Source organism: Nicotiana tomentosiformis, chromosome 10, assembly GCF_000390325.3.
Source record: "Nicotiana tomentosiformis chromosome 10, ASM39032v3, whole genome shotgun sequence".
Lineage (NCBI taxonomy): Eukaryota > Viridiplantae > Streptophyta > Magnoliopsida > Solanales > Solanaceae > Nicotiana > Nicotiana tomentosiformis.
Window position 1 is genome coordinate 31,847,053 of NC_090821.1, and position 11,301 is coordinate 31,858,353.

The window sequence follows — 11,301 nt, forward strand, 5'->3', positions numbered from 1 at the left end:
GTAGACTAACAACATTTCACCTTCTTTTGGTTTTGAAAGCAATGGAGGGCTTGACAAGTACTTTTTCAAATCCCTCAAAGCCTGCTAGCACTCCGGGATCCATTTGAAATTATTTTTCTATTTGAGCAGTGCGAAAAAATGATGACATTTTTCTGATGACCGGGAAATGAACCTACTCAAAGCTGCCAATCTCCCTGTGAGCCTTTAGACTTCCTTCACATTTGACAGTTGGCCCGGGATGTGTTCTATGGCCTTAATATTATCGGGGTTTACCTCAATTCCCCTTTGCGATACCAGAAATCCCAGAAACTTACCAGAGCTAACCGCGAACGCGCATTTCTTCCGGTTAAGTTTCATATTATGCTTCCTTAGGATGTCAAAAGTTTCTTATAGATGTTTAAGGTGATCACCTGCATTTAAAGACTTAATGAGCATATCGTCTACATATACTTCCATAGTTTTTCCTATTTGATTTTCAAACATCCTGTTCACGAGCCGTTGATAAGTGGCTCCGGCGTTTTCAACCAAAGGGCATCACATTGTAGCAATATGTATTGAAATTTGTTATAAATGAAGTCTTTTTCCTGATCCTCCGGGTTCATCTTAATTTGGTTATACCCAGAATAAGCATCGAGGAAACTCATTAACTCGTGCCTGGCCGTGGCATCAATTATTTGATCAATGTTTGGCAGTGGGAACGAGTCCTTCGGGCACGCCTTATTAACATCTTTATAATCTACACACATGCGAAAATTATTGTTCTTCTTAGGAACTACTACTACATTGGCTAATCAGTCTGGATAATTTACCTCTCGGATCGAACCAATATTAAGTAAGCGGGTTATCTCTTTTTTGACAAATTTATTCCTAGCTTCGGTAATAGGGCATTTCTTTTGTCTTACCGAAGGTATGGTGGGATACAAACTTAACTTTTGTACGGCTACCTCTATCGGGATACCTGTCATATCCTCATGCGACTATGAAAAACAATCGGCATTAGATTTAAGGAATTTAATAAAGTCAGACCTTAGTTCCGGTTGCAGTCTTGTCCCTAAGTGGAACTTCCTTTCTAGGAATTTTTCGAACAATGCAACTTGCTCAAGCTCTTCTACTGTGGATTTCGTTGCACCCGTCTCTTCTGGAACCTGTAAATATCTCAGCACCTGATAATATTCCGATGCCTCTACCCCCGGGCTAACTTCATCTAGTTCGGGAGCAGGTGCCGGTTCCTATAATTGCTATGCCGCGTGTTCTTTTCCTTTTGCTACTGGAGACTGAAATTCCATTCATCTCTCTTGCTGCTGGTTGGTCACCCCTTATCTGCTTAATTCCTTCAGGTGTTGGAAACTTCAGCAATTGATGATATGCTGATGGTACAGCTTTCATCCCGTGCAACCATGGCCTTCCCATAATGATTTTATATCCCATATCACCATCTACCACTTCGAAGAGAGTTGTTTTCATTACTCCTTCGGTGTTGTGAGTAATAAATTTTTTCCTCGGGTTGTCACACTCGCGAGGTTGAATCCGGCAAGGAGCTTTGTGGCCGGAATAATGCTTCCGGTGAGTTTAGCTTGCTCCAATACTCTCCATTATATGATATTAGCCGAACTTCCTAGATCCACTAGAACATGTTTAATCTTAAAATCTAACACATTTAAAGAAATTACCAATGCGTCATTGTGTGGTAGCAGCAATCCTTCTGCATCCTCCTCCATAAAAGTAATAATGTCTTCCCGGAGCCTTTTGCTATGAGTTATTGATACTTTTGTCTTTTTTGCTACCGAAAAGGTAACCCCGTTGATCTTGTTTCCTCCGAAGTTCATATTGATCGTTTGTCGCGGAGGATCTTCTCCTTCTTTCGAGGGTTCCGCATTGTCCCGGTTACGACCATAATTGTTCTTAGCCCGGTCACTCAAGAATTCTCTGAGGTGACCATTCTTCAATAATGTTGCCACTTCTTCCCTGAGGTGTCGGCAGTCCCATGTCTGGTGGCCATTCGTCCCATGGTATTCACACCATAAGTTGGAATCCCTCTGGCTGGGATTGAATCTTATTGATTTCAGGAACCGTGCTTCTTTGATGTTTCTCACGGCTGACACCAACTCCACTATACTGACGTTGAAGTTGTATTCCGATAACTTGGAGTAAGAAGGATCCCGTCACCCTGACACTTCTTTATCCTGTAGTAATCTATTATTTTGAGCGCGATCAGTCCTTTTGTCAACGACAAACCTGTCCACTGTCCGGAAGCCTCTGCCACGGCCTTCGGTCCGTTCGTAGGGCAAAACCGGCCCCTCGAAGTTTGTTTGTCCATGTCTTAATCCTCTTTTGATTTTTCTCAGTTCTTCTCTCGTCCTTTGGTCGACGATAGAAAACCATACTAATTATCTTCAATCCTTATCTTTGACTCGTACCGGTTGTGGACATCCGCCCAAGTTGTTGCTTGAAACTCAAGCAAGCTTTCCTCCAGTTTTCGGGAAGCGTCTGAATTTCTCGGATTCAGTCCCTTGGTGAATGCTTCAATCGCCCATTCATCCGAGACAGCTGGGAGCAACATTCTCTCATTCTGGCATCATGTAATAAATTCTCGTGCAATCCTGAATATATCGGCCTTATGGGTCTGTACTTTTCTGGCCTTGGCATGAGCCTTGATGAAAGAGTCCGCGAGCATGTAAGGCCCCGTTAAATTTTTTTAATGATTTAATATTTTAAAGTGCGACAACGCTATTCGAAAATAACGTATTCGAGTATCAAAGGAGACATATGGGGTGGAACCACATTATTTGGACATCAAAAGTGTTTCAACGACGTAGTTTCTTCAAGTCTAAGTGGTATCACATTAAGAAAATGAGTTCCAAATTCAGTTTCAATTGAAGCATTAGATCCGTATTAAAATTACGGAGCCATAGCAAAAAGAATCGTCGAATTCGAACATCGTATGAGAGAGTTATGCCCATTTTCCCATCGTCAGTGCCCAGGGTAGCGTGGGGTGCTATCCCTGGCACCGGGAATCTTGAGGTTCTGGAACCAGCGCCACAGGCAGCGCCCCACGCCACCTGTGGCGCCCAAAAATACTATATACTCATTCGGGGTTCATTTTACCCCATTTATCTTGGCCGAACTTTGGGTTTTCCTCCACTCTCTCAAGACCCCCAACTCCCCCCATCTTCAAGGTGAGTAATCCCTACTAATTTTGTGTTTCATTCCATCAATTCCATCCTAAAACTAACTCAATCCTCCATAAAATACATAGATCTTCAAGCAATTTCTTCAAGAACCCAAAGGAGGATTTTGCAAGGTTTCTTCCAAAAGGTAATCCTACACCCTTAAACTTACATGTATGGATATATTATGAGAATATGGGTATGAATTAAGTATTTAAACTTATGGTATGGTGATTAGAAGCCATAAGTTCCCAATTTAAATACATAACAATTGTAGAGATTGAAAGGTGATTATTTGATGGAATTTTGTTGGTTGGGTGTGGATGGATGGTCATGTATGTGATGTTGGAAGTTTTGAATTATTTAAGAATGATAGTGGGATAAATTGTTGGTAAATGGTAGTAGTTGGATGAACTAATTCTATGGGTAAGAGATGTAGAGATTCATGCCTACTAGGTGTTTGATAAAATGCCTAAATGGCCTAAACTATGAATTTTTTTACTAATATTGGTTCCATTGGATATTGTTATTATAGATTGAAGTTGCTTAGTGTAGTGTATCATTGTAGTATCATTAAAGGACGAATTTGAGGTATGTTGGCTAAACTTTCTCTCTTAGAATCGAATTCCATAATGTTCCCGTAAGTTCAAGTATGGTTGGCTCAAGATTTCTAATTTCTATATTACGGGTTATCTCCTATAAACTTGGCTATTCCGAATGAGCCTTATGTCGAAAGATATATGTTCAAAGTATGGTTTGCGTATTAAAATGTTATAACTTTGAGTTGTGTTTTAAATGAAAACTAGCATACCAATTGGGTGAGAAAAACTCGATGTGCTTAAGACTCTAAATTGCTCATATGTGTACCTAAAGTCTTGATTGAAAATATCTTGTTGTTGATAATCTATAAAGATGCTTGAAAATGAAATAAGTGAATTGAGGATATAGAGTGTGGCCAACGTGCCAAAAATTTAAGTTATGATTATGGCTAGTAGTGCAAATAAAATGAGAGGATGTGATAAAGAATATGAAATGAGCCTCGACTCAAATTTTTAAAAATGATTTCGAAAATAGAATTGCCTAAAAGCTTTTGAACTCAATTCATGCCCATAAGTGGCTGTTTTGACTAATGCTTTGCTTTAAAAAAATATATCCAGTGTGATTCGAGTTCTTACATATTCAGGTGTTGAAATTGTATACTGTCATTTTTGGGAAGGAGTATTGCACGAATAAATGGTGTATTGATTGCTTATGATTTTGATATGTGCTTGTATTGCTGGTCGGTATGCCCTATTATTTGGGAAGAAACCTTGCGTGTTTAAAGTTCCCATTACTAATAAGTTTGAGTTATATGATTCCTGAAATATTCTATATGTTGATATTTGATGGTGATCTTTGAAATTGAAAGAGGTAAAAGTGTGAAATATGAAATACGGCCACCGTGCCAGGAATAAAGAATCTTGTGAATAGCCAAATGAGCCAAGGAAATATTATTGTTGTGAGTGTCTAGAAATACTAATAAGAAATTATACAATGTGAAAAATGTTGAGGTGAGTACAATTGTATTTATGTTACCTTGTGTGAAAATCAAATTAAAAATATTTTTGGGAGTATCATTAGCAAAACCGAGGAAGGGTGGGTCATAAGGCCCATACCTAAAACTACACGTGCCGGTGTAGGGGTGAATTGTGATTATTCCCCTTATTTGGGATGAAATTAAAATATTGGAGAAATTGTGATATTACTCCCCTTAATTGGGATAAAACTGGTAACAATTGTGGATTGGAAAAGTCAACCCAAACGACATATGTGGGAAGGCGGCCTAGCTGATCGGGTGGAGATCGGATGCCATGTTGCACACATGGTGGTACTACTCTTGGTAACAACTTTCTTTCTCATCACTCATCAAACTACATCGTTCGTGGGGAGATGGCCTAGCCGATAGGCGTGATCGGACGCCGTGCTAACACAGACGGTGGCATATTGGTGTTAATGATCTCCCAACCAAATATTGTATATGAAGTTCGTATTTTAAAAATTATTATGTTTTAACTGGACATTTGGATATTGTTGATTGTGAATTGCCATTTCTATGTGTTGTCTTTTCTTACATGGTCATTTTATTTTGAAATAGGACTTTTAGCTTTACATACTAGTACTATTCGATAGTACTAACGTCTCTTTTGCCGGGGCACTACATCTTTAATGGATGCAGGTGGTTCTACAGCAGGCAACATTGATCAGTTATAGCAGTACACTCCTTTTAGCTGATTTGGTGAGCCCCACTTCATTTCGGGGTCATGTATCTTTTGTTTCTCATGTACTGTGTTTTGAGGTATAGCCGAGGCCTTCTTGCCGGCATTTTCATATTACTCTTCTATTATACTTAGAAGCTCCGTAGACAGGTTGTGGGTGGTATTTGATGTGGGGAATTGAACTAGAAATATTGGTATTTGGCAAACATATTTTTCATTATATCTATAAACTTGTAATATTTTGGAAATTATGAACGAAGCTGCTAATGGAAATGAAATGGGAGTTGTTAATGAATTCTTTTCAGTATTTGATTAATGGAGTACATCTCCTCTTTATTCATGGATGAGTTTGGGTAGAAGGAAATCTGACAGGCTTGCTCGGCCGGGTCCGCTCAGTTGAGCGCCGGTCGTGCTCCTCGATTTTGGGGCGTGACAAACTTGGTGTTAGAGCCTAAGGTTTTAAAGTGCCCTAGGATGTCTCGGAGCCGTGTCTAGTAGAGTCCTTCTTATCGATGTATTCTCAACCATATCTATAATGAGGAGGCTACATGGATATTTAGGAATGTCACACTTCTTTGATACTCCATATCGTGCGATAGAGATCAAGATAGGAAGCTAAATTTCTCGCCATGTCTCATTTTCCAGTTGAGTAATCCACGAGTTCAAAGTAGCAAAGAGGGAATGACCGCGCTATTGAATCTGGGGGAGATTGCATAAGAGTTCGTTGGGAGAATGCGTCGAGCCGTGGAGGGATTGGAAGAACTTGTTGCTAAGGAAAGTGTCCTTGTTCCTACCAATGTCACCGCACCACCGGATCGTGTGGTGAGAGAATCTAAGAAACCAAAGAGGGTTGTTAGTGCTAATGAACCAGATTGTGTGATTTGCATCAAGCGCCACTTGGGAACATGTTGGATGACCCTTGAAATATGTTATGGCTGTGGAAAGAGGGGGCACAAGAAGAACAAATGCCCTAGGTTGGGTACACCCATCCCGGTCTGCCCGATGTGTGGGAAGGAACATTTGGTGTCGTGTGGTGAGTATGCTCAGCAGCATGTTAGGGGTGACAGGTTTGGGAAATTCCAAAGGCCCACACAACAATCTGGTGCTGGAATTGTTACTCCCGCATTGGAAGCTTGGAGGAAGGATAAGGGGGATGCTTATAATGTATGCAAAAAGGATAAATATCAGGTCAGTGGGACGAGTCAGTTTAGTGGACCTCATCCCTGTTGTGAAGTGTGGGATATGTCATCCGTGAGTATGTCACTATTGTCACGTCCCAAAACCAAGGAGCACGACCGGCGCTCAACCGAGTGAACCCGACCGAGCAAGCCTGTTAGATTCCTTCTACCCAAACTCATTCATGAATAAAGAGAATATATATTTTCCTTAATTAAACAATAAAGTGGTCATGTCTGCAATTACCAATTTCTTACCATAAGTTTCACCATTTTTAAAGTCTCAAATGGACAAGTAATACAACTACAACATAGCATAGTTTGTCTTTCCCAGCACCAATACACAACCCTCACTATGTCTACGGAGCCTCTATAGATAAAGAAGAGTACAATGATAATGTCGGCAACAAGGCCCCGACTATACCTCAAACAGAATACACAAAGTATAAAAGATTCATGACCCCGGAATGAAGTGGGGCTCACCAAGTCAGCTGGGAAGAAGGTGCACTGCTATCACTGACCAATATCTCCTGCTGTGGAACCACCTGCATCCATTGAAAGATGCAGCGTCCCCGGCAAAAGGGACGTTAGTACTGTCGAATAGCACTAGTATATATAACTAAACACCCTCTCAATAGAGTGACAAATAATACAAATAGGATTATCATAATATCAATGAAAGCCTTAATTAACATCAAACCCCAATTTAGGATCAAGACAGTGTTCAAATTAATTTTCATATCTCATATTGGGAGATTTTTAGTATCGATATACCATTGTCCACAATACCAGTACCATTATTCACCATACCAATACCACTATTCACAATACCATTTTTCACAAAACCAGTACCACCGCACTCTTAGCACGGAGTCCGATCACGACCCGATCGGCTAGGCTATCACAGTAGAGACATCAATAATAATTTCTCTCAATATTAATACCACCGTCTTTAATACGGAGTCCGATCACGACCCGATCGACTAGGCTATCCATTAGGGACATCGACCACAATCACAATTTCAATTATAATTTCCAGCACAATCACCACCATGTGTGCGACATAGTGTCCGATCATGACCCGACCGGCTAGGCTATCTTATTTGAGACATCAAACTTTTTATATCAATCACCGCATTTCATAATACTTTCATATCTTTTCATTTCATTGGCACTAGTGGCCATAATTATAAGATCATTCTTGGCACGTTGTCCATATTCAGTATTTCATGCTCATATTATTAATTTCAAATATCATCCTCATCATCAACAACAAACACAATTCAAATCAAAGTGTGTAGTATACATGTGAGCAATTCAGAGTCTAATGCACATAGAGATATTTCACAAAATTTGGCATAATAGCCTTCATTTGAACTTGACTTAAAGTCGAAACATTATTAATGCATAGCCCATATTTTAACACATCCTCAATTGGTAACATAACATGAATAGAGCATTTGGGATGCTTGTTGAACATATATCTTTCAACCCAATCTTACTCGGAATAGCCAATTTCATAATGAATCACTCGGGATTTACATAATTTACATGAATATCGTGGGATTCAATTCTAAGAGAAGCGTTTAGCCAATATACCTCACTTGAGCTTCCTTACACTCTAAATGTTCCGGAATTCTTAGCAACTTCAATCTATTGTAGAAATATAACAAATTGAATCAAAATTAGGAAGATGATCATGGTTCGAGCTCATTTGAGCATTTTATCAAACACTAGGTGTGCATTAAGGTTCCAAGGTCCTTTTATGGAGAATTCCATCATCCCACAACCCAATCTTTACCATTTTTATCTCAACAATCTTCCTACACCCCTTGATATCACATGCATGTAAAATAAATAACTCCCATGCCCAAAAATTATCTTGCTAGTTACCCATTTTCAGAAAATTTTGAAATTAGGGTTTAGGGTGTAGAATCTTACCTCTAGGATGAAGACCTAATGAGCTTCCCTTCTTAATCTTCCAAAACTTGAGCAAGAATTGAAGAAAAATTATTGAAGAACACCTTCTCACTCTAGGGCACTCTCTCTCACTCTAAAATATCAGATTATGTCTCAAAATGGCCCAAATAGTTTATTTAACGAAATAGGGTTGGGTTTTAAAAACCCAAAAATGGAGCTCCGGAACAAGGTATGTGATCGCATAACCGATATGGGAACCGCATATCGGTCGCATTATTGGTTACAAAATGGCCAAAAGAACTGTCTGTGTATGCGGTCACTATGCGGTCCGTATAACTATTATGCGGTCGCATAATGCACTGCATAACAGTTATGCGGTCGCATAGTCGACCGCATAGTTGCTTTCAACTGACCCAATTAACTGCCTCACTCTGCGACCATTATGCGGTCCGCAGAGTGGTTCTGCGGTCGCATAATAGACCGCAGAAATGCACTTTTTTGCCAAACATTTTCCTTTACTTTCCGGTGCATTGTTCAACCCAAAAAGTCCGATCCTCAAACACGTAAGCCTAGTCCGTCACCATGAAATATTATTTTCTTTGCAAATATTATCGGGCTTTACACTTAAGTACTTCGAAATTTTTTGGGGTGTTACAACTATGGTACCTATATATGTTACAAGTGTTTTATGAGGGGTCACATTCAGAGAGATTATCATTCCTCTCGCCAGAGCATGGGCGGGGGAGCGACACAACCATCCAGTTCCACAGCTACTACATCCACAACACCTCCCCCAGCTAGAGGCATTACACCACCCGCAGGGTGTGGAGAAGCTAGGGGTGGTATTCTGAGCTCGGGAGGGCCCAACAGGTTGTATGTTATGAGGAGGTGTCAAAAGTTTGAGGCTTCTCCAGATGTGGTTACATGTATATTGATTGTCCAATCTCATGATGTGTATGCTCTTATTGATTCTGGTTCCACTTTGTCATATGTCACTCCTTATGTTACTATGAAAGTTAGGATAGAACTGGAACAACTTTATGAGTCGTTCTCTATATCTACTCTTTGAACGAGACGCAGTAATATTTACAACCTCTTGAGAAATTGAGTTCTATAATGAGCTCCTTGAATTGGGTTATAACCCTAGGCTAATACTTCCTACTTGCTTCCCTAAATTCTCAACAATGGACTATACCTGATGAATTTCTTACATAACCTTTTGATTCGAATGGATAACATCTGCTCACTTGTGCCTATGCACACACCATCGTAATATTTACCTATGTGGTATCATCTCTAATGTAAAACAGTCTAGTGTTGAGATCCTTCCTGAGCCACTCTTTTTTCTCCGGTGTTTGTGGCTCCTATTGTTAGAACAATCATTTTACTCCTTTGTGATCATGAATCCATTTCACTATCTAGTAACATGAGAGCGTATATCAACACCTATTATATGTGTAACTGTCAATTGAAAAGGGGTTACTTGTCCGCATAAAAGTTTCTCAAAAATTTGAGATTTTCAAAAAAATTCGTCATAGGAAGATCTTTTTGTTCACGCATCTCAGTATGACTTTTATGTCCACCTAGATCATGTCCTAGTGAGTAACTCATTTTGCTCCTATTATGGTAGTTTCCCATGAAGTGGCCTAGTATTGTAGCTTGAGAGTTGTTATAGCAAAAACATGTCTAGCTCACAGCAAAGTGTTCATTCTCTCTAACCAATTCATGATTTCATCCCAACATTAAAATGTCCTAGCTACATGATTTCACTTGTCTGAGGTTGAAAGTTAAGCAGCCTTATGATGAGCATATTGAATTGAAAGACATATTCGTCGTATCTCTAGTCCTTTCACATAGGATTAACTATTGGCAAAGGTTAAGATGTGAGAATGATAATAATCTCACAAGTGTCCAACTTTTTTTTCATCCTCGTGGGCTTGTGGCATAGATTCCTTGTGCTAGTTACTGTTTAGAGCATAATGCAACTTCATGTATTTTAAAACCCATATCATATTCATGGTGCTAGAATATTCTCATTTCGAGTTAAACAGATTTTCCCTATATTTCAAGAGGCAACTGGTGTCATGTACTTGGCTATTTATCTTTGAGGCCTACTATTGCCAAACAAGGCACATATGGAATGAAACAATTTTTGTTGTCCTTCCTTTTCATGACTCATAGTCTTCCGAGAATAACTGGCGCTAATATCTTTATCCTCCCGGCCATGCCTCCCATATGTCATATGTCTAAAATGACTCATTTCTTTTAAATATCATAATCATGAACATGGTCCCTACATTATCAATGCCTACTAGACAACTCTATGCCTCATTTGTCGAATCAATGATGTCATCATAATGATTAACCATGTCATCACTATTGGTAGTAACCTTCATGTCTCTTAGGATATAACCTACTGAAATGCCCTGTTCAGCACATTGATGGATTCTTGAAACATTCCAACCTAATCTCTAACCTCGTTGTTCCTATTTATAGTAACCTATGGTGGTTGACGGTTCAAACATGACAAAGAAGAAGCATCATCCCGTGATCAAATATATTGGATAGGAAGTTTTATGGTCATATTCAAGCTAGCACACCTTAGAGTAATTGTTGGAGGTCCCCAAAGGTTTTGTTTGGGTGTTCGGCATATGGATTTAGAGTTGAAGAAAGTCAACGGGTTATTCCCAAGATTTTCTCTATAAATATATTGGGTGAATTGTTAAGGAAGGTAAAGTATGTGTAGTCACATTAGGCTATACGAAATCTTGAGCAGAATAGGCC